This window comes from Schistocerca gregaria, chromosome 7 (assembly GCF_023897955.1).
Source record: "Schistocerca gregaria isolate iqSchGreg1 chromosome 7, iqSchGreg1.2, whole genome shotgun sequence".
NCBI lineage: Eukaryota > Metazoa > Arthropoda > Insecta > Orthoptera > Acrididae > Schistocerca > Schistocerca gregaria.
In genome coordinates this window covers 282,522,661-282,550,645 of record NC_064926.1, presented here as the reverse complement: position 1 = coordinate 282,550,645, position 27,985 = coordinate 282,522,661, and positions in this window count along the sequence as shown.

Below are 27,985 nucleotides of genomic sequence, written 5' to 3'. Positions count from 1 at the left end.
GTGCTGTGACATCTGTACGACATCGAGATCTCTTCATATGTCGTGTTTTCCTGCTTCGGAAGAGTACACTTATGCGGAAACCACTGTTTTCATGAAAGATGTGGCAACAATTCCTCTCGCTCACCCAGTGAAAAATCTGCCTAATGCCACTTTCCACGAAGATGTTATCTCCAGAGGTTATCCAACGCGTCGCCTGCAAGATCACCTGATATTAATCAGTGTTACTTTTGGCTCTGGAGATTCTAAAAGATCACGTTTACCAGGGACACGAACCGTCTCTACCTGATCTGAAGGCCAATATATACTAATACGTTGCTCAGATTCCATAGGAACTGCAGTAAAGAAGTATTGATCACGTCGTTTTAAGGATGCTGTAACCATGCTAAAAAAATTGTGCAATCGGCTGCTAGTGATAAAATCTGCGTTATACTTTTCTCGTTTGCTTCATCTTTACTGTACGCGTACCGTTCCTGATTCCTTACATAAGGAAATATTTGTACAGTTTCACAATTCTTGTTACACACTTCTAGAACCTGTAGAAAGTACTTAGCAGGTCTAGTTTTACAGAGGAACTTATGTCCAGAAACATCATCCAATGACGCTTCAGTGCGTCAAAGTGACAGACAGCGTCGCCTTTAAATGTATGTATGTAGAGGGTTATTATAAACTTTCTAAGATAACGGAAAAGGATAAATGCATCAATCTGATGTAAGGGTTCCTTTAGCCGAAACGAACGAGTCGACAGTTATACGTGATAACCGTTCTCATAGCTCTGACATTGGAGTACATGTACTGGCACTGTTATTCCTAAGGTTGCAGAGTAACCAACTTCTACAGGCTGTAGTGTGGACCGAAACAAGCATGGTTGAAATGGTTCAAATGGCTCTGTGCACTACGGGACTTAACATTTATGGTCATCAGTCCCCTAGAACTTAGAACTACTTCAACCTAACTAACCTAAGGACATCACACAACACCCAGTCATCACGAAGAAGAGAAACCGAAACAAGGATAAATGTCCGTGAAAAACAGGCTCTAAAAAGTATACCTGACGGGCTATGGGCACTTCTCCATCCTTGCTTATGTGCAACACATCTGCTCCATTGAACAAATGCTCATAGAACATTAGGTATGCATTTTGGAGCCCATGTGTAGTAGAGACTTTTTCATTCCTTTGGCCCATACTACCACCTCTGGGAATTCCCTATTCTACAATCTTAGTAAAACTTCTTTATTTAAAGGAGTGTGTCTGTATTTAAATTGCAGAAAGACTGAGAAGATGAAACTTCTACGTTATTTGATTCTGAAACAGCTGAGTAAAACAGAACGTACTGAGCCTACTTTCTCTTCACTTTTTCTTATCTTGTCAACACTGACCCACAATATTGTAGCCCAACGCAATCTGACTGCTCAAAAATATTACAACCTGACTACAAATAACAAATTCAAAAGAAAGGCCCTGACTAAAAGGAAATCCTAACAATAAACTATACATTTCATTAAGCACTTACCTCACAAAAATCTTCATTACGCGAACTACTGCAGTACAGTGAGCGTCAATACTGCCAGCTAAATACACTCCTGGAAATGGAAAAAAGAACACATTGACACCGGGGTGTCAGACCCACCATACTTGCTCCGGACACTGCGACAGGGCTGTACAAGCAATGATCACACGCACGGCACAGCGGACACACCAGGAACCGCGGTGTTGGCCGTCGAATGGCGCTAGCTGCGCAGCATTTGTGCATCGCCGCTGTCAGTGTCAGCCAGTTTGCCGTGGCATACGGAGCTCCATCGCAGTCTTTAACACTGGTAGCATGCCGCGACAGCGTGGACGTGAACCGTATGTGCAGTTGACGGACTTTGAGCGAGGGCGTATAGTGGGCATGTGGGAGGCCGGGTGGACGTACCACCGAATTGCTCAACACGTGGGGCGTGAGGTCTCCACAGTACATCGATGTTGTCGCCAGTGGTCGGCGGAACGTGCACGTGCCCGTCGACCTGGGACCGGACCGCAGCGACGCACGGATGCACGCCAAGACCGTAGGATCCTACGCAGTGCCGTAGGGGACCGCACCGCCACTTCCCAGCAAATTAGGGACACTGTTGCTCCTGGGGTATCGGCGAGGACCATTCGCAACCGTCTCCATGAAGCTGGGCTACGGTCCCGCACACCGTTAGGCCGTCTTCAGCTCACGCCCCAACATCGTGCAGCCCGCCTCCAGTGGTGTCGCGACAGGCGTGAATGGAGGGACGAATGGAGACGTGTCGTCTTCAGCGATGAGAGTCGCTTCTGCCTTGGTGCCAATGATGGTCGTATGCGTGTTTGGCGCCGTGCAGGTGAGCGCCACAATCAGGACTGCATACGACCGAAGCACACAGGGCCAACACCCCGGCATCATGGTGTAGGGAGCGATCTCCTACACTGGCCGTACACCTCTGGTGATCGTCGAGGGGACACTGAATAGTGCACGGTACATCCAAACCGTCATCGAACCCATCGTTCTACCATTCCTAGACCGGCAAGGGAACTTGCTGTTCCAACAGGACAATGCACGTCCGCATGTATCCTGTGCCACCCAACGTGCTCTAGAAGGTGTAAGTCAACTACCCTGGCCAGCAATATCTCCGGATCTGTCCCCCATTGAGCATGTTTGGGACTGGATGAAGCGTCGTCTCACGCGGTCTGCACGTCCAGCACGAACGCTGGTCCAACTGAGGCGCCAGGTGGAAATGGCATGGCAAGCCGTTCCACAGGACTACATCCAGCATCTCTACGATCGTCTCCATGGGAGAATAGCAGCCTGCATTGCTGCGAAATGTGGATATACACTGTACTAGTGCCGACATTGTGCATGCTCTGTTGCCTGCGTCTATGTGCCTGTGGTTCTGTTAGTGTGATCATGTGATGTATCTGACCCCAGGAATGTGTCAATAAAGTTTCCCCTTCCTGGGACAATGAATTCACGGTGTTCTTATTTCAATTTCCAGGAGTGTAAAAGATTGTAACTACGAAAGCCACTAACTACTAATAGGCATGTGGTTAGCAAAGGAAAGATTTTGTTGCAAACCAAATCATGTATTTTTTACCTTAATAATGTGACATCCACTTCAAACACGAATATAAATCGTCTTTGTCATCTAGGTATATAATCATAAATAATATTCAATCTCCAAGTCGAACATGTACAGATCGTTAGCCTTCGCTAACACTTAAGACCTTTACCCTCCATCAATGCTAACTTCTCACATCTAACATCACCGCTGGCTGTTCACCTCCAACTGCCCAACAGTACTTCCATCACTGCTGGCGGCTAACTTCCAACAACGAGTCCGACCAGCCACAGAGTCTCTTACAAAGAAAACGCAGTCAGAGATCCAATGCAAAGCGCTACACAGCGTTGCCAAAACAGAAGCAGCCCACTTATATTAGGAACAACAGTACTAGTACATGTATTCCACCCTCAGACGTTTTCGTCTGTAACTTCCGACTCATTCGGTTTCGATACGGAGACCCTTATCTCAAATTGATACATTTATCCTTGTCCATGATCGTAGAAAGCTTGTACCACGGTACCACGGTAAGCAGCCAGCACGGAATGTGGTGGTATATGTGGACCTGCAGCACAGAGGGGCTGGCTGGGTTCCAGTGTCGGCTGGCAGTTCCCCGTCCGGTGACTGGCCGGACGTTTCCCAGCGGCGCAAGTTTTCCTCTCTGCTAATGGATGTGGTTTCAGTTAGAGTGCCACTGTCACGCCTCATTGCCGAAATGGACTGTCGGCTGACGAAGATACCACCACGGGCGTTGTAGCCTGCAACACTCTATCCTTTGTTTCCAGAGGCCAGAAAAGTCCGGAGTGCACTGTATTGTATCCCGCAAACGGGAGACAGCGGAAGACTTAACGTTTGTTATTGTGGCCTCAAATTAAGTACAGTAATGAACAAAGGTATTATAATTAAATACATACAACAGAAATTGTTATTGAGTTCGTGGAAAAGTGGCCTCCGTTTGCGTTCTTTACAAGGTATCCTAAATATTTACTGTCAAAATTATAAACGTTATAGAGCATTAGCTACCGGCGACTGGAATTATACGGTGACGTAGTGGTGTTGTGGCGAGTGACACCATGTATGTGGAGAGCGTTGGTTTGTTGTCTCTAGGGGCGCTAGTAGTGCCAGCTAATGCTGTGTTTGTAATTTAGATTATGTTTGAGGGGGGCTTTCAATTGTTATGGCATGACCATGTTATTAGATCTACAAGTTTAGCTATTTGAACAGAAGATAACGAGCTTATGCTCCTAATCACTGAGATGCCCTGGTAACTATGGTAAACAGTAATTGTCGTTTAACCGAATTTTGGATTTGTTAGGAATACATCCTCCGTTGAAATTTATTTTTTTCTCACATGGGAACGGACCTGCATCGTAAAGAAACCATTACTATTCAGTGAATATCAATTTGTTAGACGAGTACTTTGAGAACTGCGAATTACGTAAACCTGCATAAGTTAAACCGAAAATTGGGGCTGAATCCTTGAACGTAAATTATAAGTAAGACAGTGTCAATAACTGAAAGTAATACATAAAGGTGAATCAAAATTAGTTAACGTGCTGACGAGCAATGAGGTATGGAGTGACACGATAAAGTAACAATCACTGTCAGGGCCGCTATAGTGGTAACCTTGTAACATCTAAGTGATGTCAAGTGTAATAATAGATGCAAATATGGCTTTCTCTAATGGTTATGATATGGTATCTTTTTTTTGGCTCTATGTGTTGGTATCAGCTCTCCAGTTATAGCTGATTGGCGTTAATTTTGTGATTATTTTTTCGTTTTCGATGTAACCCTCGTACCGTGCTTTTGGTAAAGATATTTTAGTATTTTTCGAGATTTTGTTGTTCTTATTTTAGATTTTATTTTTTCCTTGTCCAAAACCCCGATTTCCTTGGTTGTCCTCTTAGCTTCAGTATTGATTAATAAGAGTTTGTAGAGTTACGCAGTTGATGCTTATATTTCCGACACAAGGGAACGAGTTATTGTTGAGTAACGGTCACCGTTTTCCAATCATGTCTGTGTTGCATTTCTGACGTCGGAAGAGGTCAAGGTCGACTCTAGATTACCCCTGCATTAAATTATTTTAGAATGAGAATACGTGACCTGCAATTAATATTTTATGCCGTACAAAGTGTATAAATAGCACTGAGACGCACTGCTTTCTTTTCTTTGCAGACAACTGCCGAACGAATCTACAAAGAAAAGTTTAGCAGGTCGTGTCATCTTTCTCCAGAAGATCGCGCAGTTTCACTGGATTGACACTAGAACTTAATGTTAGAGGTCGTACTGATAAAAAAAAAAATGGTATCGGTCTAAATGGAAAGTTATGAGGAATCAGGTCATTGAAGAAACAGACAGCTGGCTACAGTACCGACAAAGACAAAGCAATATCACGAGATTGAGTGAGAGATGGGGTTGGATCAATTAGTACAAGACTCTTCCAGACGTGTATAAGATTTTGCACGCTTCAGAGAATAGAGTTTCGAGAGTAGTGGTGGATGAGCTAATACAATGTCATTGCGAACACCGTTGATAAACAATGCCACCAAATGATTTCGTTCTTTTAAAGGATTTTAATATATGATTGCATTTGCGCTTGCAGTCGTTACCATGTACGCTTGCAATGAGGTATATTTGTTGCTATAACTGGTAATTTCTTTGTGTAGATGAAGGAAAGTTTGAGTAGTGATTTCCAACCATTTTGAGATAAGTACATATTTTGATTAGTCTTCTTCAGTTTGCTATAAACAGTGACTCTCAATGTAGACTTCCCCCCAAGACACCTCGCCGCCCGTTAAATAACACAGAAAAGGACATTCTGTAGAACTGTGGTCCCATCTATTTTGGTATATATAAAAAGTGTGTGCTCCCGCATACAGGAAAGGGCAGTTAATTCGCATGGACGGATGGGATCTAGAAGAGTCATTCTGGGAGACAGGTAAAACTCAAGATGTCACTCACATTGACATAGACATTCACTGTCAACACTGAATACAGGTATTCTATGAGTGCTATATCAGAAAGGTGGAATGGCCGTGTAGGTGAAAAAACTTAGATGCACGTGAATATCATTCAGGTGTGTGTGTCCTAGAAAATGAAACACAAATATCAACTGAGTTAATCCGCACCTCTGCACAGAATACAGCAGAATTATTGAAAGTCTTGTTCTGTATTTATGGATGGTCAGTTTACTCATTATTCGACACCTTTCAGTCTTCACTCGTATGGAGAAAGTTATATGATTTCATATTTCTTAATAATACTAGTGAATGACCATGGCATTGCATTGGAAGCACTAAGTATCTACGGCGAGTTGACATTTCTAGAGTGGTGGTAATTTTGTTTACGATCCACTGCATACAGCTGTGATTAAAATTCTAGCATGAGCTACAGCCTCTTGGCAGCAGCCAGTCTCAAGCGCCATTGCAGCCGGAACTACATTTTCATGTTGATGTTCTCTTACTAGTAGCATAATATCACTATTATGGACGCTCACCATAGGTAGGCTGCACCTTCTACCTCGAAACATTGGTATGAGGCACACTTTACCATGCAAAATTGGTGTGAAACAACCTCGCTGCACAATGCTGGTGCAAAGCACCTTCTATCATTCACAATGCATCTCACAATGTTGTAAGAAGCATTTTAAGCCATGTGACACCGGTACACAAATCAAACGCCGGCGTGAAACGTCATTAGGAAGCACATTCTACCATGTAAAATTCGTTACAAGTATCCTCCACTATGCTACTTTGTAACGAAGCACAATTTGCCACGCAACATTGGTATGAAACATCTCCTGCCACATAACGCTGGCAAAAAGTTCCCTCTGCCTTGCAAACTTTTCCATACCACATACGTAAGATCCACCTTCTGCCACACAACATTGGAACGAAGCAACCTCTACTACATAACGCCAACATCAAGCACTCTCTGTCATGAACAGTCTGTACAAAGCACGTAACATCTACACAAATTACGATGTCTTATGCTACAATGGTACAAAGCATTCTCAGTCATGTAACATTAAAGCAATACTTCCTCTGCCATGTTGCACTGCTAAGAAGCATCCTTCGATATGTAAAATAGGCATGAAGCACCCTCTGCAACATGACATCGATAGGATGCACCCTCTGTAGTTTAACATTGATAGGGTGTACTCTCTATCAGGATACGTCGGCAGGGTGCATCGTTTGTCACATAAAGTCAGTAGGGTGCATCCTCTGTCGTGCAAAATCTGTAGGGTGCTACCTCTCATACCCAACATTTGTGTGGTGCACCCTCTGTCGTACACCATCAATAGGGTGCTTCACCCACCAAGAAACATTAGTAAGGTGTTCCCTAAGTCACGCAATGCCGGTAGGATGCACCTTATGTCATGTATCATCGGTAAGGTGCACCATCTTGTATGCAATCTTATTGGGATGCACCCTTGCCACAGAACTTTGGTTCATTGCACCCTCTTCCGTAACAATGCCTTGCAATATAGGTGGGATGCATCCTTTGTCACGTAATGTGGGTAAGTTCACTGTCACATAACACTGGGATGGTGCGTCCTCTGACACTCAACATTGGTATGCTGCACCCTCTGTCATGTAATATCAGTACGTTGCATGCTTCCCCATGCAACATACATAGGGTGTTCCCTATGTCACTCAGTGCTGGTAGGGTGTGGCAGATGGCTCACTCTACCAATTTTCCATGAGAGAGCCTGAAATCTACCGATATTACATGAAGGAGGGTCTACCCTCTGCCACACAACGATGGTACAGTGCATCCTCTGTCATGTAACTTTGGTAGAGTGCACTTTATGCAATAGAACATTGGTAGGGAGCGCTCTCTGTCACACAACGTTGGTAAGTTGCATTGTCTGTCATGCATAACTTATAGAGTGCTTCCCCTGATACAGAACATCGGCATGGTGCATCCTCTGTAACATATCGTTGGTAGGATGCACCCTCTGTCACATAACATAGGTATCCTGCATACTCTTTCAAGGAACATTGATAGGGTGCCCTACGTCACACAATGCTGGTAGGGTGCACCCTCTGTTACGTAATATCGGTTGGATGTAACCTCTGTCAAAGAAAATTGGTAGGGCGCACCCTCTACCATGCAATATCTTTATGAAACACCCTCTGAAGTGTAACATCAGTAGAAATCATCTACCGCCATGCATCATTGCTATGAAGCAGCTTTTGGTGTACAACAGTGGTACAAAGCCCCTCTGCCACGTAATATTGGTAACAGCCAGACAGCAGCGGCAAGCTATGGTAGTTATCGCAATACCCAGGCTTTCCACGATTCGCTGCTAGATGTCAATGACTCGTTTTCACAGTGATGGAGGGGGGGGGGGGGGGGGGGAGACTTCAGTTCATTATAGTTTAATCAATTTGCGTGAAATATTTATAAATTATGTACAAAAGCGTTCCTTATAAATCAGTCTACCTGCTGGTGAGAAGTGTGTATGAAAACCCTTCATTAGTTATTGTGATCAGGCTGAGCATGTAGACAAAACTGAGGCCGGGGACTTCACTTCATAAACGGAGTAAACGATACCTATTGACAGCTTACGGTAGTTGAAGCTGCGACGAGCGAACTGATGAGACACTTACCACGTATGAAGCCAGATACAGCCTCCAGCTGACTTGCAAAAACCACCATAGGTGTAGGGGTGCGCATGAGCACCATGTGACATTTTGGCTAAAAGCGTCCTGACATATTACTTATTCTTGTACCTGAAAAATGCAAAATTGTCGTTTTTGTAAATTTAACCTCAAAATGTGGTAAATCTAAGCAGCTTAAAGTTAACCATGAAATCGTTTGGTTTCTCTTGACTTATAACTACGAAAGGGCTGTAATTGAAATGTTGAGTTAAGGTCGAATTGAAAACGTAATTAGTTGTAGCATTAAGCTTAAAAAAGCATTTTTTCTTTCATTATTTCATTATCTTCATGGGAAGGTTGTACTTAACATTGTTAACGAAATATCCAACTAAGACGACAACCTAACACAGCGAGTGGATGTTGAACATCTTGAACTGCACGCATGCTCTGTAGCTTAAGTGGCTTTCGTAGGCCCATCCGTGGTTATTTGCCGGCGTGATGGCCTCTATTCTCCCTTATCAAATTATTCGTCTCGATTTCCCCTTCGGCATTTGTGGTACGTTTTGTGCAGTTACCATTTACACGTTGTCGTATGCATAGTTACTATAAGGGACATCAATTTAAAATGAAACAGATGGAAGAAAAGTACATAAACTGTTTATTATGTCGAAAGTAATATATTTATGCCGTTGTGAGACAAGACGGTGAATGCCTTTACGGGAAAATGTTTGTGGTTGTTTACTGGTCCATGATTTCGTCGAGGCGTGGACCTCTTCGTGCGAAGCAAATCGACACCATGAATGTCTTTCTCTGGGGCTCCAAAGATATGGAAATCTCATGGGGAGAGATCGGGACTGTATGGAGGCTGTGTAAGGACTTCCCGGCGAAGCTTCTGCAGCGTAGTCGAAATAGCCTTGGCAACATCTGAACCTGCTGGGAAGCCCCTCACACATCCTCCACACTGAGTCGATTGGCTATTTCTGGATACTTGAAAGAAGGGATCCGTGGTCATGGGCTTGCTTCCGAAGAAACGGTACACACCTAGATGAAATCATGGGTCCGTAGGCAGTAGCAAAAATTTTTCCATGAAGGCATTGACTGTCTTGTCACATAGAGGGATAAATGTAATAAAAGCTGAGGCGATCACTTTAAAATAATAATAGTTTACTCACTTTTTATTCCAGCTGTCCTGTTTTCAATTAACTGTACCTTATATGTAACCGTTAAATATTAACAAATGAAAGACAATGGCGGAGAGCAGAAATCTAACAGTACCAGATACAAGTTTGGAGGTGGACTTCTTGGGTGCGTCACACCGTTTAAATATTCAGAAGAAATACTAAGAAGCGACCACGTTAGGCTAGTAGTAAGAATGGAGAACGAAGTACTTTGATTTGTTGGAAGGCTTTCAGGAATGTACAGTGCGTCTGTAAAGGAAATTGTGGAGAAGATGCTTGTACGACCAGCAACTGGATTCTTAGGAACTAGGTGTGAAAACATTCATCGAACGAAGTCAGCAGCGCCCAGCTAATATCGTAAAAGAACGCTATCGCCCACATGACAGTGTAACAGATATGCTTTGAGACGGTAAATGGGAATATAATTGCGTAGACTTCCGCGGCCAGAGTCAGTTGACATAGAAGTTTTCTTAGCATCGTACAATGTTGTAATGTAAACATCGAAGCAGGAGAAACCAATGTTTTGGACACAGTTACACTGACCTCCTTCTGCCCCTACTATTGATCTGGATTCAGAATAAGTCAACTGTAACCATAGCCTAAACGTTTTTCTCCATTATATTTTTTTCCGTTGTGACACTGTACGATACTCAGAAAACTTTTATGTAAATTGGAGTCATTCGAAAAATGATGACGTAGTTCTTGCAAAATGCTGTTGGTTAAATTTAGAGAACCTGTACTGAGGACGACTGTGTGATTATTCTGCTGCCACCATTACGAGTAGGGCTCGTGGAAAAAAGATGAGAGGAATTAGAGAGCTCACAGAGCCATATAGACGGAAATGTTTACCTCAGTCGATACGCGAACAATGTAGGAAAAATATTGATAATACTTGTATGAGTTGCTCTCCACCACGGGCTGTACAGTGGCTAGTGGAGAAATACGTGGGTGAGAACTCAAAAGTGTCTTAAAAGCTTAGGTAAACAGTAAACCTTAGAAGTCATTGCCGTTTTTTGTCCGTAATTCATGCTGATGCGGTAGTGTAAAGGTGACCTATACCAACTAATGTGGATGAGACGTGATGTTTATTAAAACATGCGTATAACTGATAGGCTGCGGTCTAAGAACTGGAACGAAATAAATTGTTGTTTATCAAGAATAATTCAAAAGGACGTGTGTAAGCAATTCAACAAATAAGTCAACCATACCTAACCTCCGACGTCAGAGTTAATGTAGCAAAAACAAACAATTCCTGTTACGTGAAGTGCATATTCAATGTTGCAATGACGTCATTTAGGCAAATGAATCTTGACGACGTTGTTTCATCAATTCTATTACAATACCATGGAATTTCTCTTGATTTCAAAGAGCTCAGCTTCAAGCCAATGACGCGTTTTCAAACGTCATCACTATATCAACTGAGATAGAATACATTAATTTACATTTTCGTTACTGAATTTTGTAACGACGAATTAAATGAAAATGTAGAACTTCCTTGTTCTTATTTTTAATAATAGTACAGTCTCATTTGGTATTATTAAATATAAATACAATCGAAGGAGAAACTTCACTCTAGGTAAGCTACAGAGCGTCTGTACGAGAGAAATGTCACGTGAGTTAGTATTCATCAGCTGTTTAGCAGGATATTTTCTATAACTGAAATATGTCAGTGACAGTTACCACGTACAGAGTATACTGCACGTATTTGGGTGGCTGGTTGATTTGTTTGGAGGTGGGGACCAACAGCGAAGCCATATGGTACCTTCGGATGAGGCAGGAATGGCGAAGGGAATCGGCCGTCACCTTTCAAAGCAACTATTCTGGCATTTGCCTGAAGGGATTTAGCGGAATCACTGAAAACCTGAACCAGGAAGGCTGGACGCGGGTTTGAACCGTCGTCCTCCCGAATGCGAGCCCAGTGCGCTAACCACCACGCCTCCTTGCTCAGTAGCGCCACGTAGTTGCTGTGGTTGTTGTACAACCTTCTGTTGCCAAATACATTTATTGATGGTAATACTGTTCCCGCGTTCTGCCCATTTGATAAGAGCGTTTCAGCCGGTTGGTACTCAAATGCTACACTGAACTCCTACACTAAGTTCGATTTCGTCACTGAACGTTATCCCTGACGATACAAAAGAATCTTAAGCTGCTACGAGATAATTCTGAGTACGGGAAACTAGAGCTCTTACTCCGCCTCTAATGCCATCAGTATGGTTGGGACACCACGATCTATAGTATCTTTCTCAGTAGGGACGGATGGGAAAGTTAAAGTCTTCGATTGTAAATTCATATTTTAATTTTCCTTAATTCGCTGAAGGCAAATGTCAAAATCGTTACTTTGAGAAAAGGAGCTACACATTCCCATGCTCATTCCTGTCGTACATGGACTTTCGATTCACCTCGAGTGGCCTAGTTGTCGAAGACTGGTCACGCCTAGATATTTCTCCTTTTCGGAACGGTAGAGGATCATAAATTAAGAGAATTAGCTGTAAATAATCCCAGAACTCTGATATCCTGCTCAGAATTTGCTTTTTCAAGTCTTTACCTGAGTCGTGTATTTGCCCAGATGTTCACACATGTACTTTTATTCAGCTATATTTCTGTCTTGAAGAAGTGTCCGTTTGCGCAGTTTTGGCGTCATTCCTAAATGATGAGCTAAATGTAAAGTAGTTTTTATTCCCTAGTAATAAAATTGAGTAGTATAAAGGGATTTTATGACTTTGTTTCCTTATGGATTACATATCACACCCTAATTAATAAGATCCGAATTACTGCTTCTCTTCGAGACCGATAAAGAATGTGTATATGCAGGATTAAGTACAGACTACCACTATGAATTTATGTTCCCAATATCTCGGATATTTTGATCGTAAGTACATTTAATACATGATCATTGTCAGAAAAAATACTGACTGCGTCAGTGTATTGTTGGGCGCAAAACTGTAATCAAAAATTAAATAATATGAGTTGTCAAAGCTTTGGAATTTCCGTTTTACGACAAAATGTATTGAAAAAATTGATACTATACATTTTTATTACATTACAGTTTGAAACATCTGTGCTTCGGCTTCCTACGTTTCTATCTGTCACGGAGATATTTTCGGTTTGTCGGTTCCTGTTTTCATACTGTTTGTGATTTGAAGGCAAGCCCAAGAAAGTAAAAGTTTTAAAAACTACTTCTAGTTGACAACAAAATGATCCGGAAATTACATATAATTTTAAAACGTGAAAAACGTATGCAAAATTTCCCTTGTGGAAAATCACGGTATTTTCCTAGTGTTCACCCCCACCCATGCTCAGAGTTTCGCAGTAGCATCGCAGGACGAGCCGTTTGCATCCAAAAAGCTGAACGAATTAAAATCTAAATAAAAATCTGCATGATGTATTTCAAGGTGACAAATAGATTTGAAATAGAGAACGATTATCTCTCGATACCGTCTGAGAAACTGTGTTTGTAAGGCTACAATAAGAAACGTGTGAAAGTTCCCACAGTATGTGCTATGAATGGCAGTTAGTAACTGGTGCGAAACGTAAATCCGGGTTTCGCGGTTCTTCAAAGGGCTTTACATGAAAGCAGGAGATTAATAGAAGCCACGTAAGGTCGGGAACCGTCAGACTGGTTTACTCTGTGCTCTGGATTCCTGCCAAGAAGGGAACAAAGTTATTACCCATTACTTTTCAACTTTCTCAGGAAAATAAAGACATAAATCACTTTTTAAAAAAGAAAACAACACTTTCATATTTCATTCTATTTGTAGCAGTCACTAAAGAGTGTTACGTATTGTAGTTCTGCTAGACTTGAAATTGATGAGTAAATAAACCGGCACATTTATATAAAAAAAGGAAAATAGAAGATTACGAAGGAGATGTGCTCTTATTCAGAGGGGTTAAATAAAGCGTAAATTTTATCAGATTTAGTTGTGAAGGTCGAACAAGGAACGTTTCTTACAACAGCCAAAACTTGCAGTTCAGTTCCTAGGATGCACGTTCCCCTCACCTTTACTCTATTTTCGTTATAGTCACGATAATGGCTTTCATCGCACTGTATGGCCTGAATTATTTCACGCTTTTTCTGTCCTACTGAATAATTCCCAGCATACACCTCTCCTCTTCTCGCTGATAAATCCTCGATTCGGTCTCACTGCCATTAATCAAAACTGGTTTCATACTCTGATTCCGAAAATCCCGTTTCAAGAGACCTGGAATTGTCATTCTTAAAACTCTACATAGTTTACCTGAAATACTCCCGGCCATTCCCATTCTTCTGTTTATTTCCTTCCCTTCCGTTTATTCACCGTTCCCAACCAAGATAAATATAAATATTTTTGAAGGGTTACCTGATTCATTGTTAATTTGTCCAGATTTGTTTTTGAGAAGGTTATTACACGTTATTACAGCCTTATTAATCCGATTTCTGCTTTCGATGTTTCCCTATAAAGTTCCTTCATTACTTGTTGATAGTTATCTGCACTGAAGAATAATAGTACTTTGTCATAAACAAAACATTTAAGGTTCCGTTGTGTCCACTAACATGTATTCTTGCTTCGTTTTCCAAGTTCAACGGTGCGAAATGTCCTCTACGACAGGTGGCGTTAACTTTAGTGTCAAGGAATCTTCTTGCCTGTTACATAGAATATGGCATATATTATTCATTTCTGAAATCTTTTGTGAATATTCCTACATACAAATCCGAAAGTAATCCATCAAATCTGTCGATAAGAGGAAGGAGAGGATTCAATTTTGTGGCACCCACTTACTCCGGAGCTTGAAACTCAGATTTCTTGCTTTAGTCCTATTTAGAACAGAAGAAAATTTACAGAACTATATCATTTCGCAAATGACTACGTGCTGCTATACAGGAAATTGTTTTACGTCTTTCCTTTAAATAAGTAGTCTGTTTCAGATATGGCACCATGTATCAGGGATTATGTACATTAAAATCAATTTATAATATTTACAATGCTTTCCGTCCTCTCTTTTTTAGCATCCTGTATTCCGTCTTCTTTCCATTACCTGATAAATAATTATGTCATGGCTCCGTGATGATCTCATTCTTTCCGTTACTATTTTGAGTGTGACGATGGCTTAGTGATATGGTTAACTTTACCTAACGTCAGATCATTAGTAATTTATGGCCATTTCATGTATATTTCCGTCACATGTGTTAAGTCGTTATTAAACCGTAATCTATTGAACACTGAGCGCTGGCAGTCATACCCGTTATCGATGCATAATTTAGCTTCGATTGGCACAGTCTAAAGAATGTCCCACAATTTCCATTTTTGTTTGTTATTATTGGCAACATTTTTCCAAGAATTGACTAAAATAGCCCTAAGCCTTCGGTCCTGACGAAGGTTTTCGGGAGATTTCCCTCGTTATCAGGCGACAACTGAGGTCATTTTAGATGACGATGAATTAGACTTAACAAAGGTAAGGGAACCAGAGAGGCAGTTCGGACGCTGCGATTGACAATGAAAGCAAAACTGAAGAATAATGAAGTCACGTTTATCGGCAAAGAGCGTGGTGCAAGATGCTCAAAAATTCAGAGAGAAATAGGAGAAGCTTCAGGGGAAGACGGGTCATGTACAGTAATTCTTCAAGATACGAAGAGGGAACAATAAGACTGAAGAGAACGAATGAAGTGATTTCATTAAAAAGGGTGTCAGACAGGGACGTTTCCTTTTTTTGCTACTGTTCAAACTATACGTCGAAGAAGCGATAATGGAAATAAAAGAAAGATTCAAGAGGTGGATAAAAATTTAGACATCAATAACACGACTCAATGATGACATTTCTATCCTCCGTGAAAATGAGGAAGCATTTCAGGATGTGTTGGATGGAATGAACAGTCTAGTGGACTGAGAGTAAACCAAAAAGAGGCGAAAGTGACGAGACAAAGCAGAAATCAAAGCAGCGAGGGTTATCAAAATCGAGGATCACATAGTGGATGAAGCTACGGAAGTCTACTAGGCATCAAAATAACCAATGAGTGCAAGAGCAAGGACCTAAACACGGACTAGCATATACAAATAGGTTATTCCTGTCCAATAGAAGTCTAATAGTATGAAAAGTACGCCTTATTTGAGGAAGGAGAGAATATACCTTTGGAGCAGAGCATTGTATGGCAGTGAAACATTTACTGTGCGAAAACCGGAACTGAATAGAATTAAAGCAGTTGCGTTGTAGTACTACAGGGGAATGTTGAGAATTAATGGAATATTGGAAAACATTCACTAAAAGAAGGGACACGATCGTAGGACATCTGTTAATACAGCAGAGCATAGCTTCTATGGAACTAGAGTGAACTGTAAAGAGTGAAAACTGTAGAAGAAGGACGTATGTTGCAATTGCTACTCTGAGACTAAAAGGTAGGCACAGGAGAGGAATTCGTGAAAAAAAAAAGACGAACGCCAGGACCTAACACAAAAATTACTAACTGAAATTTCCTCTGACCCAATCCCAACCAGTTGGTACATTTTGCTGAAAAGAAGCGGTTCTAATTGATGGACCAGATCCCAAGCTCCCCTGTCTATGCTTTGGCATAGAAAATGTAAAGTAAAAAACAAGTAAAAATCGGAAGAGTCCATTTGATATCCATGAGTAGCGTCCAGTTGCACGTTGGCATGGTTACACGTCTTTTGATTGCGCGTGTGTTCCACACGTAGTTCAACTGAAGTAGACGTGGTTCCTTTGAAGTCGAAATCATGTGATTCAAAGTAGGTAACAATAGCACAGACTGTTTATCATTCTTCCTTCTTTTACTAGAAGTTTTCCGTCACACTGAAGAGAATATTGTTATTTCCTTTCTCTAATTTTGCGTAACTAGTACCGTTACTATCGTTATATTTGCCTCATTTTAAATTTTATTTTAATTCCTTGAACTATCTATTTTTCAACAATACTATAGCAAAACGCCAGAAACTTGTTAACACACTCATTTAATCAGACCCCCTCTTGTGGACAGAGCTGAAACGTAGACAGATTGTTTAGCGATGAAATAAAGAAGAAAAACTTAGATAAGAAAACACAGAAGTATATTAAGTCATTGTTCGACTAGCGTCCCTTTGATGAGTCTCTGACACAGTTTACGGTCGCGTTAAGCATGGTTCATTTGCCATATAAGAAAGAGCACGTTCACATCAAGAAAATTAAGGTAACTTTAGTATCAACATTACTTTCGTTTCTTAAGTCATCATTCTGCAGACTGCTGAAGCACATTACTGTAGCCTTAAGCAATGTGTTTACACTGCCATATAAGAAAGAGCACGTTCACATCAAGAAAATTAAGGTAACTTTAGTATCAACATTACTTTCGTTTCTTAAGTCATCATTCTGCAGACTGCTGAAGCACATTACTGTAGCCTTAAGCAATGTGTTTACACTGCCATATAAGAAAGAGCACGTTCACATCAAGAAAATTAAGGTAACTTTAGTATCAACATTACTTTCGTTTCTTAAGTCATCATTCTGCAGACTGCTGAAGCACATTACTGTAGCCTTAAGCAATGTGTTTACACTGTCATAGATAATAAATTTGCCCAATTAATTGCAATTATAAAAGTTATAAAACTTTACCAAGACCACAGTGAGATGATAAACACAATCTATGGATTAATATCTTACTAATGTTAGCTGGAGATGTGGAACAAAGAGGAGATGGTTCAAATGGCTCTAAGCACTATGGGACTTAACATCTGTGGTCATCAGTCCCCTAGAACATAGAACTACTTAAACCTAACTGACTTAAGGACATCACAGACATCCATGCCCGAGGCAGGATTTGAACCTGCTATCGTAGCAGTCGCGCAACAAAGAGGAGTATCTGTCATTAATAAATAATCGTATCCGTTACTTTGTGGAAAACATAAATACGCTACAATATTTCGAAGAAGAGAGTAATTTTGTAAACATCAAATTGTCTTTTGATCTATAAGGCTGAAAAATATAATGCGATCTGATAATATCATCTTTGTTTATTTAGCAAATGCACAGTTAAGACGAGCGACAGGATACTGATACACTGATTTCCTAAGTTCCTCAACTGTTTCAGTAAGAAGCACTAGACTCAGCAAGGTCGGTTAAATTTAAATTTTAAATCAGATTGAATTTCTCTATAACCGTTTACATATTCCATAGGGACTTTTACGTCGTTTCTCCGCAGATTACTTCATTTCATGGCTAACTTTATTCTGGAAGTAATGCATTAATTTAATTCCTGGCAGAATTTATGGCGTCCGTGAAACTTCCTTCGCCGTGTAACTACTCGACGATCCCCTAGAGCGTACCGCCTGACTTGGCATCTGTGATTAACTTTTTATTTTTTTGTCAGATCATTTTATATGAGCGTTTTACCAATTCACATCATTTGTAGAACCTCTTTTACTCTGTTCAAGATTTCATACTTCTTTGATCTGTTACTTGTAACACGCAGGAACTATTTGTAATCAAAGAAAATTCAAACTCCATTTTCGAATTAGCTTAGAATGTAATACATCGACAAGAAATAAGAAATCTGGTTTGTGTTACTAAAATCATTATTCGCCACTCACCATTCTGTACTGAATAATGCTCTCCTCCAGATTATCTCACACCTTCCTTCACATAAAGACTTATATTTCGCTCCTGTAGTATTTTCTACTACGTCATTATGTCACTATGTCACTGTGCCCGACATCTCTGAATGTTGTAAGAAATTCCTGGGTTTCATATCATCCATCAGCTGGATGCAAAACCTATTTACATCCAAGTAATTTTCGTTGGGGTCGTAATTGTGTCTCTGTTTCTCAGTAAAGCGCGATATGTCATTTCCATTGCTCTCTGACGAACCCTGTGTTTTTCAAGTTTTTTTGATTGACAGTCATGTCTCACCGGCATCAGGCAAAACTGGCAAGACAAATCGACTCTGCACGTTCCGTTTCAGAAATGCTATAATCTTTTCTATACAATTTCCCAAAAGTGTGCGGGACTATTTATTTTCATCTCTTTATTTCTTATACTGTCCATTCAGGGGTCATCTTCTACTTCAGTGGTAATTTGTAGAATTTCCTTTTCGATAGGCTGTTTACAGATTACTTCAGCTGTGCAGCAGTTATTTTTCAGCTTTACTTCATTTAGTTGTTAAAGTTTATCTGCACTAGGCGCAAGAGGGACAATGTCTTGTGCAAATTAAATGTGCTCCTTAGTTTACCCGTCGGCACCTACACATTCTTCATTTTCCCGGCCTATGGAACTGAAAACTTCCAGTAAGATTGCGAATAATAGATTTGATAGTACAGAATCTCCACGTCCGACTTGTCTCTCAGTTCTGAATTCGACACTATCCTGACGAACACTAATGGAACTTTTAACACAGATATACCATGACCAGCCAGAACACTTAGACCATCGTCCTAGTATAGATGTAAATCGTCCAGGCGATAGCGGCGTCTCCTGGCGTAGAGTGACAACTGGTCAGACACAGGCACGATGCGTGTAGTATCAGTGAGCGTGCTCTCCCTGTGTAGAATGGGGAATGCGCGCGATCCATCACATTTTGACCGAGGACAGGTTATGGTGACCCGGAGAATTTTGGAAACAGCACGACTTGTTTTGTGTCCGAGGAGTGTCGTAGTGAGTGTCTTCATAACATTATGAAACCAAAGTGAAACCACAAACAGACGTCGTGGGGTTGGCGGCCACCCATCACTACAGATGTCGGACGTCATCGGCTGGGCAGTCTGGTAAAACATGACAGGTGGAGAACTGTGGTGGAACTAACATCAGACTTTCACGCTGGGCAGTGTAAAAGTGTGTCTTAACACGCAGTCCACCGTAAACTTCTAACGACGGAGCTCCACAGCCGACGACCCTTGTACGTGCCAATGTTAACACCACGACATCTGCAACTACGACTGAAATAGACACGCGGCCATCGACACTGGACGTTGGTGCACTGACAAGTCTGATGAATCACGATACCTTCTTCATCATGCCGATGGGATGTCGCGAATCCGTCACCTTCTAGGGGAACAGCTCCTTGACTCATGTGCTGGGTGACAAGAACAAGGTGGCACCAGCTCCATTACGCCCTGGGGAACGTTCAAGTGGGCATCCATGAGTCCAGTGGAGCTCGTGCAAGGAACCATGACAGCCAAGGAGCATGGTACACAGGTTGTAGACCACGTACGTCCCCTTCATGTGGATCACTTTTCTCGACGGCAGTGGCAGTTTTCAACAAGATAATGCGCCATATCACTAGACCACAAACGCGACAGAGTGATTCGAGGAACACAGTGGCGAGTTCCAGTTGATTTGCTGGCTCCCCAGCTCTCCAGATCTAAATCTGCCCGAACACATCTGAGCCTGGTACCCCCTCTCAGGAATTTACGGGAATTAGGTAACTTGTATGTGCAGATGTGGTGTCAACTCCCTCCAGCGACCTACCAAGGCCTTATTGCTTCCATGCCACGACGCTCCGCCGATCTTATCCGTACCAAATATGGACGTACCAGCTATTAGGTAGGTGTTCATAATGTTCAGGCCGATCAGTGTATATTCTTCAATATTCTCGATAGGTCCTGAAATCATTAGGCCTTCTCTGGCCTTTTGCTATTGAACAGAACAGTACAAAATGGTTTCACTTTTCATGCTACGTTTCTTCCGCCGTTATCAGTTTCTTCTGAACTCTGTCACCAGGTTGCACATGACCTTTTTTCTGAATGTCAGAATTTTAGTTTTCAGATACTTGTCTTTCTCTTTGAAAACTTGTTGGGCTTGCAGTGGGACCGATCGATCATCGTATGGGTGGGCTGTTGTTACGTGTAACGAACTGGCTCCTCTGGTCCAACTGAAACGGTTATTGACTTGAAACGGTTATGTTCGGCTATTTGGAGACCATTTAACATGGAATTTTTATGGACGGTAGTGCGCCATGTCGCCAGGCCACAGTTCTTCGAGATTTGTTTGAAGAACATTCTCGACAATTTCTTAATTATAGACTGTTATAGGAGCAACATTGTTCAATATTTCTTCAGGGAACTTCCTGTGACTTGTTGAGTCCATGTGGCGTCAATTAGCTGCAGTACGCCAGGCTACAGAAGACCCGAGGCGGTATTAGGTCGTATCCCATGACCTTTGTTACCTCAACGTAGGATTCAATGGAAAGTGAATACATTTGCAAATCTAAAAGAATAAAAAAAGACCGATCCCCTGCTAAATGATGAATCTATATAGCATACTCAAATAAGAAGTATATAGTTTCCGTATCCGTATATGACGAGCTGCCTGACCTCTCCTTGAAATGAAACCAACCACCCTATTCTGAGGCCCGTGACCACGAACTACTACATCACACTGACTGTATCGGTCCTTACCCGTCTGTCATGTCATCGACGACGCTTCCCTCCTACCCGGGGTCCAGTTCACCTTATTTCAACACAGATCATGCTCGACAGTTAAATTTAAAAATGTCCACACTTCTCAAAACAAAGTATTATGACATACATACCAACATACAAATCTTGTTTCATTTTCAAACAAAACGGCACATTTCTTACAAACATTATTATGACTTAACGAGCTGCAAAGAATTTAATTATTTGTTCTCAGACAATATTGAACACAACAGTACATTCATTCATAATGGTTGAAAATTTAATTTCATTGGATGCTGTATTCGCCAGAATGTATTTATTTTTAACATCTTGTTTGAAGCACTTCTACTAATTAACGAAGACTTCAAATTCATTGTACATGAAATACATTCGAAAGTTTAAGTGTCATGTACCTCCTGATAAATTCGCTTAAATACGGGGGCAAACATGTCGACGATGGTCATAACCATTATTAAAGTAACGTAGGATTTAACCAGACGCTACGATCTGTATTTGCGTAGTGTAGAGTTGATCAATTCTCTAAGTTAATGAGGTGGTTACCACGCTACAGAGAGACTCTAGTAGTAAAGTTCGTTTTACAAAACCACATTCTAGCGACTACAATTACTGTTGAATCAACTAATTCTTTTACCACGACTATTGTGTAATCCATTGTAATATGCAAGTGATTATAATCGATTGCACATTTCCATAATGTTTAGAAACAGTTGAACTAGAACATGTAATCGAATGCTGAAAGCCGGGTTGAGTTAATGAACACTCCCTTACCCAAGTGAGGGGGCTGTGTAACGCAGCTTTTCGTGAAACCACAAATGTGAACTCTTACTTTTGACTGAGAAGTCTTTAAGAGACATCATAATAATACTACTGTTTGGTGATATTCCTAATGGTGATCTCTTCTGCAACAACACTCATTACTTCAATTAATATTTATGTAAGTATGGTAAAAAGGAAAATCTATTCAAAAATAACATCTGTAAACTCCTGATGTTGAACTAATCTTTACTTTGTGAACTTGTAATCATTTTACCAAAGGAAAAAAGCCACATTAAATTGTTTTCTTCTTCCCTTTCTGGCAGCGGCACGATGCAGATGAAAGTGCATGGACTGTAATGTTCTATCAATAATGACCGGAGCAGCACATTTACACACATGCGTTTTATTTTGTACAGTGATCAACTTTCCAGTTCACCTGTTTTATTTTAATAAAGCAAGTACTCCATATTCGTTTAAATTAGGTTGTAAACTACTTACTTGGTGACGCAACGATATAGCGCCTATCGTTAGTAGTTTTCCTATTTGTAAATCGATCCGGCATCTTAATCCAAAGCTCTATTTGCTTCTTATAAAGTAACTCCTTTCATACGAATGCTAAATATGTACCAGTACAAGGCTATTCGTCACCAAGACTGCCGTTAACCAACAATTGCCATTTTGACCTGAATTTAATTTTTTTGAGACCTTATGATTCGGAGAATAAAGTTTGTGTTTGAAATGTTGTGAAAAGATCTCCCTACAGCGAGAGTAAGTAAAGATATCAGACTTGTCTCTTTAATTGGAAAAGGAAAGAGTTTCAAAACTTAACACAAGTAATTTGTACTGAATTGCTGGTCATTGTTCAAATTACACACAAATACGACAATAAAGTTCATAGAGACACTACATTACCCCAATTGTTTAAAAAGATTTACAGATGGAGCTCAGTAGTTTGCGAATGGCACTCCCGAAAAATAGTATAACAGCTAAAGATAGAGTGGATATAGGAATAGTATGTGGGTACAAGGAGTTGTCTATTACGCACTGACGACACGACTCTAAGAAATCTTTCATTCATTCGAGATCAATTAATACCACTCAGTCTATGCTGCTGACACTTTAAGTCCTTTCATCAGTGCGTAAACAGTTTACATACTGTTTCAAAATGCACTTCCTCGATATCAACGGTATCAAGACCCCATACACGGTACATGCAAAAGGTAGGACTACAACTGTTTTAACATCCCGTCAGAGATGGAGCACAAACTAGGATTATCAATTTGGTTATTTAAGTTGATGTCATTAGGGCCACCTGCCCCTCTGTTATATCGGATCAAGTTTCACACATATAGTACCCTCTCCTTTTGCTAAGAAATAATAATTTTAACATGACTACCGCTATTAAAATAATCTGAGTGTCTCTGTTATATCGGATCAAGTTTCACACATATAGTACCCTTTCCTTTTGCTAAGAAATAATAATTTTAACATGACTACCACTATTAAAATAATCTGAGTGTCTGAAGTGGTAGCATGTGTAAATAATATTGACTATGAACTAATGAAGTTAATACTGGCAGTACATGCACCACTGCAGCTGCTACAAGTAATAGTGATAATAGTAATAATAATAATAATGACAATAAGTGTCAGATATAAAAATAATGTATAGGTGCAGGAAGGAGATGTTTTCTTATATTCCAAGTTCTGGATAAAAGAAATTTAAGGAGACTGCGCGAACAAAGAATAGTGGAAAAAGAGGAAGCTGTTGATAGAAAGAAGGATGTACTGGAGTAACGAGCGCGTTTAGGGGCAATGGTAATTCTTATTACTGCTTTAGTAGATGTGTCATTTATTGTGTTGTGGGGCTGGTTGTCATTCAGTTCTCTATTATAATGTGGGTAGCTATTCCAGAGTCGGGTTACTAATACTGAGAAGGACTTCGAGAAACTGGATGACCGATGGTGTGGGAAAAAAAAAAGTTTTTATTCTAATGGAAACGAGTGTTTCTGCAGTGTTGTTCCAATAAGAGCGGTGAGCTCGAGGACAGTTGTAAGGGACAGCGTTCGTTGATAAGAGAATAGGACCGTTGGAGGGTATGGAAATCTGTGCACTTGTGTGCACGCAGCTAGGATAGCTGTGCATATGATGATGAATTATGTTCGGAGTTGAACATCGTATATATATGTCATACAGGCGTCGATAACCAGTTACAGCCTTTGTGAGCTTTGCTGAGAAAGGCCTTGCAGAGTGTCATGGATGTAATCCTAGTTGAAAGTCTAAGTATTTGTACAAGCCTCTTATTCACGTCTGGAGGGAACAGCTTTTTATATTTTTGTACAGCATGGGCGGATGCTGATGCCTTCTTGCACATTCCAGCTACGTGCTCAGTTCTCTTCAGATTTTAATCAATTATTGTAGAGATAATGAGGAAAATCGGACGTTTCCGTTTAAGAGAACTATCAAACCACTACCCTTATGCTATTTAGAGACGCATAGGAAGACCTAAACAGGGTTTGCCGGTTCGGTATTTGCAACGCACTCTGCCCGAGTGCGAGAACCGTGTCCTACGGCTGCGGCCCCTGCCTCGGTGTTCCAGCGCCGTGTTCCGCCACACCCTTCATGGACCATCAGAGGCGCGAGCGAGCTCGCTGGAGACGCGGAGGAAGTTCCCCTTTAAGGGCTTCGTATTTAGCGGTGGCCGTTGCCCGGCTTTGAGAGCAGCGTCGCAAATTGCGAAGGAGGGCCCGGCGACGAAACCTCAGCGCCCCGACGCCCACTCAATGTGCTGCCTGGGCTGGTGAACGTCGTCTAACAACGCCGCCAATTTGTAGCCGCCTCACGTTCTTTGCAGAACGCGAGCAACCTACCAGGCGCCTTACCACTTCACCTAAAGCTGAATCCGGGGCTTGGCTCATTTGCAGGCTCCTCTCGGCGGTAAAATGAGACTCTGTACTACTGAGATTCAGTTGCAGTTCACCTTACGTTTGGTTAATTTGTTCATGAATTCATGTTCCTGAAAGGCACCAAAATTCCTAATACGCATTGACATCTTGATTTCATGGAAATATCTCTTTACATAGTGTAAGGTATTTTTTCTATACAATTCCATTTAAGTCACCTCTCTTTTCACGAAGCCTAATATCGATTAGGACCATTAAGTTTATTCGATGTTGACTGCGTCAGACGAAAACTCCTTTTGAAACTGTATTTAAGTGTTTAGGTCAAAGAATGAAACCAAAATACCTACATTCTGATAGATTTAGTTAAAAGTTTAAATTTTAATTACTGGTGGTTAATTAAAACATCGACAGAGCCCAATCGATGACTGTCACAAGCCTTTGTCTAGACATAGTCCACCTTCACTTTAATAATTCTAGCTTGATCACATTAACAATCCGCCAGTTTTGTAGTTAGGCAACTTTAGTCGTTTTATTTTTTTCGTCTCTGTAGGTCCTCCAGCACTCTTACAAGCCGGTTCCAGTAATTTTATCTAAGCACAATTTGCATGTGAACAAAACAGGTGACTTTTGACGGATTTCGATTGCCTTTTGAGTGCACTAAATTATGTGCAAGGGAGAGTATTGTACATTGGTATACGTTCGCCTTCCTCCAACTTTCTAAAAGAAGATTAACATATTATCTTATTGCATTTTGAAATGTTAACATTCAGTTTTCATGTGATGCAGTCTTTTCCTGAAATCTGAAGATTACTCTGTCAAGTGAAAGTTTTTGCAAATGTGAATACAATATGGCCAATTACCTAGGAACAAATATTCGGTAGAAATTTAAAAGCGTTGTAGCATAGAAAATCTTACCGTTACTGTATTGAATAGTCTATCTGTTATATTATTCCTTTACGTCAAGCCAATAATCAGTAAGTCAGCAAGTGAAATCAGATTAACACGAAATATTATCGAAAACCAGTTATAAATTTAATATATTTTGAAACAGAAGCCACTGGAAAGTAGCTCGCGTTTCCATTTTCAGGGCAGGTACAACTATTGAGACATTAAAGAGAAACAGCTCATTTGTAAGTATCACTTCTAGCATTTTAAAGAGATCTTCTTCTGTTGCAATGCACAATACGACACACGACCCTCGATGTATGACTTAACGATCCACACGTTACATAGATAGTTCGAAAAATATGTTTCATTTAACTCGCCATGAAGTTCTGCACCTGAAGAGTTAACAATATATCCCTAAAAGTTTTAATATATTGCACAGCACTTAAATGTGTAGAACGCGAAATGTTTACAAATTCTTCACAAAACACCATGTTGTGTCTAACAGCAGAGGAAATGTACAATAGAAAATGGCGGAAAATGCTTATGGCAGTCCCTAGTACGCATACAATCAGTCGCTAGACTGGAGTACCGGCCACAACACTATGTGTATTTCTAGGTACACTACTCTAGGAACAACTCTGTCCCATACAATTGGCGTTCTTTGGGAACAACGTAAAAGTCACTGAACTAAAAGAAGCGATAGTGCCGCTTGTGGGGGAGTTCGGATATCACATTGAGGGGTGTAACTTGCAGACTCTTTGGCTGCTAAAGGTGTATATATTTTTCAAGACGGCACTGCGTTGCTTTTGATTAGCTTCAAGTTGGCATCACTGATGCAGTTGAGTCCATCTAGTAGTGTTGTTATTATTTTGCAACTTAGTTTAACACACAATATTAAAAGATTTTATTTATAATTTATAAAGTTAAAATAGACTTCAGCCAAAACATTAAACTGTAGACCTGCAACCATCAACAGCAGACGACCAAAGATAATCATATCCACAGTTCTTGATTTGAGAATCTGCTAATACGAATTCACTCTTCATCAAAGTTATATTGTGTATGAGTCGGTGTCATGTGGCAACCATCCCCGACCGATCTGTTCAGTGAAATCGTAACAGTAACAGACATTGGAGTCAGTACGTATGACGTTGTAGAAGTTGGGATTTACTGTTTATATCTGCATAGGTACTGGGCCTATCCAGATACTGGGACAGCCTGCACTGACGTCAGCTCTTCAGATAGGAAGCTGATTTATGACCCCATTTCGATCCCACACTCCCATCTGCACATCTCCACCCCTTCAAAACATTTGGCAGCTATTCTACTGGCAGAGGACACAGGACAACTTGTGTTACTTCCAGATATCCTTTCCTCCTTATTGAGGATTATTTATTGGTATAATTAATTACCCTGACCCTTGGCACCTATAACTTATTAGATAACATGGTCTAACCAAGACGACTGCCATGGCCCTTATCGATATTGCTGTTACGATGATTTATGATCCAACATGGCGGTCCAGTTTGGCTGTTAGAATAATACCACTAATGAAGATCGTACACTTACGCTGACTAACGATTGCAGGAAATGAAAAAAAATGCTAGATGGTGTGCATGTTAAAACAATTACTGGCATATTTTTGTATTATTTGAACATTATAACTGAATGTAAGTTAGTTGCTGATGAGTAGGAAAAACAAACCCGTAATTTTCGGATACAGCATTAGTAGTGTCCTGCTTGAAACAGTCATGTTGTTTAAATATCTGGATGTAACGTTGCTACGCGATGTAAAATGAAAGGAGCACGTGCGGATTGTTGTAGGGAAGGCGAATGGTCGACTTCAGTTTACTGGGACAATTTCAGGAATGAGTGGTTCATCTGTAAAGGAGGCAGCATATAGGACGCTAGTGCTACTTATTCTTGAGTCCTGCTTGGGTGTTTGGGTTCCACACCAGACTGAATTGAAAGAAGACATCCAAGAAATTCAGAGGCGAGCTGTTAGATTTGTTACCGTGAGGTTCGATCATCAAGCAAGTGTTATGGACATGCTTCATAGGCTCAAGTGGGTATCACTGAAGGGAAGAAGACTTCATTTCAAAGAACGCTGCCTAGAAGTTTAGAGAACTAGCATTTGGAGCTGACTGCAGAACGATCCTACTGCCAACAACATAATTTCTCATCGGTACCACGAATACAAGATAAGAAAAACAAGGGCTCATGAG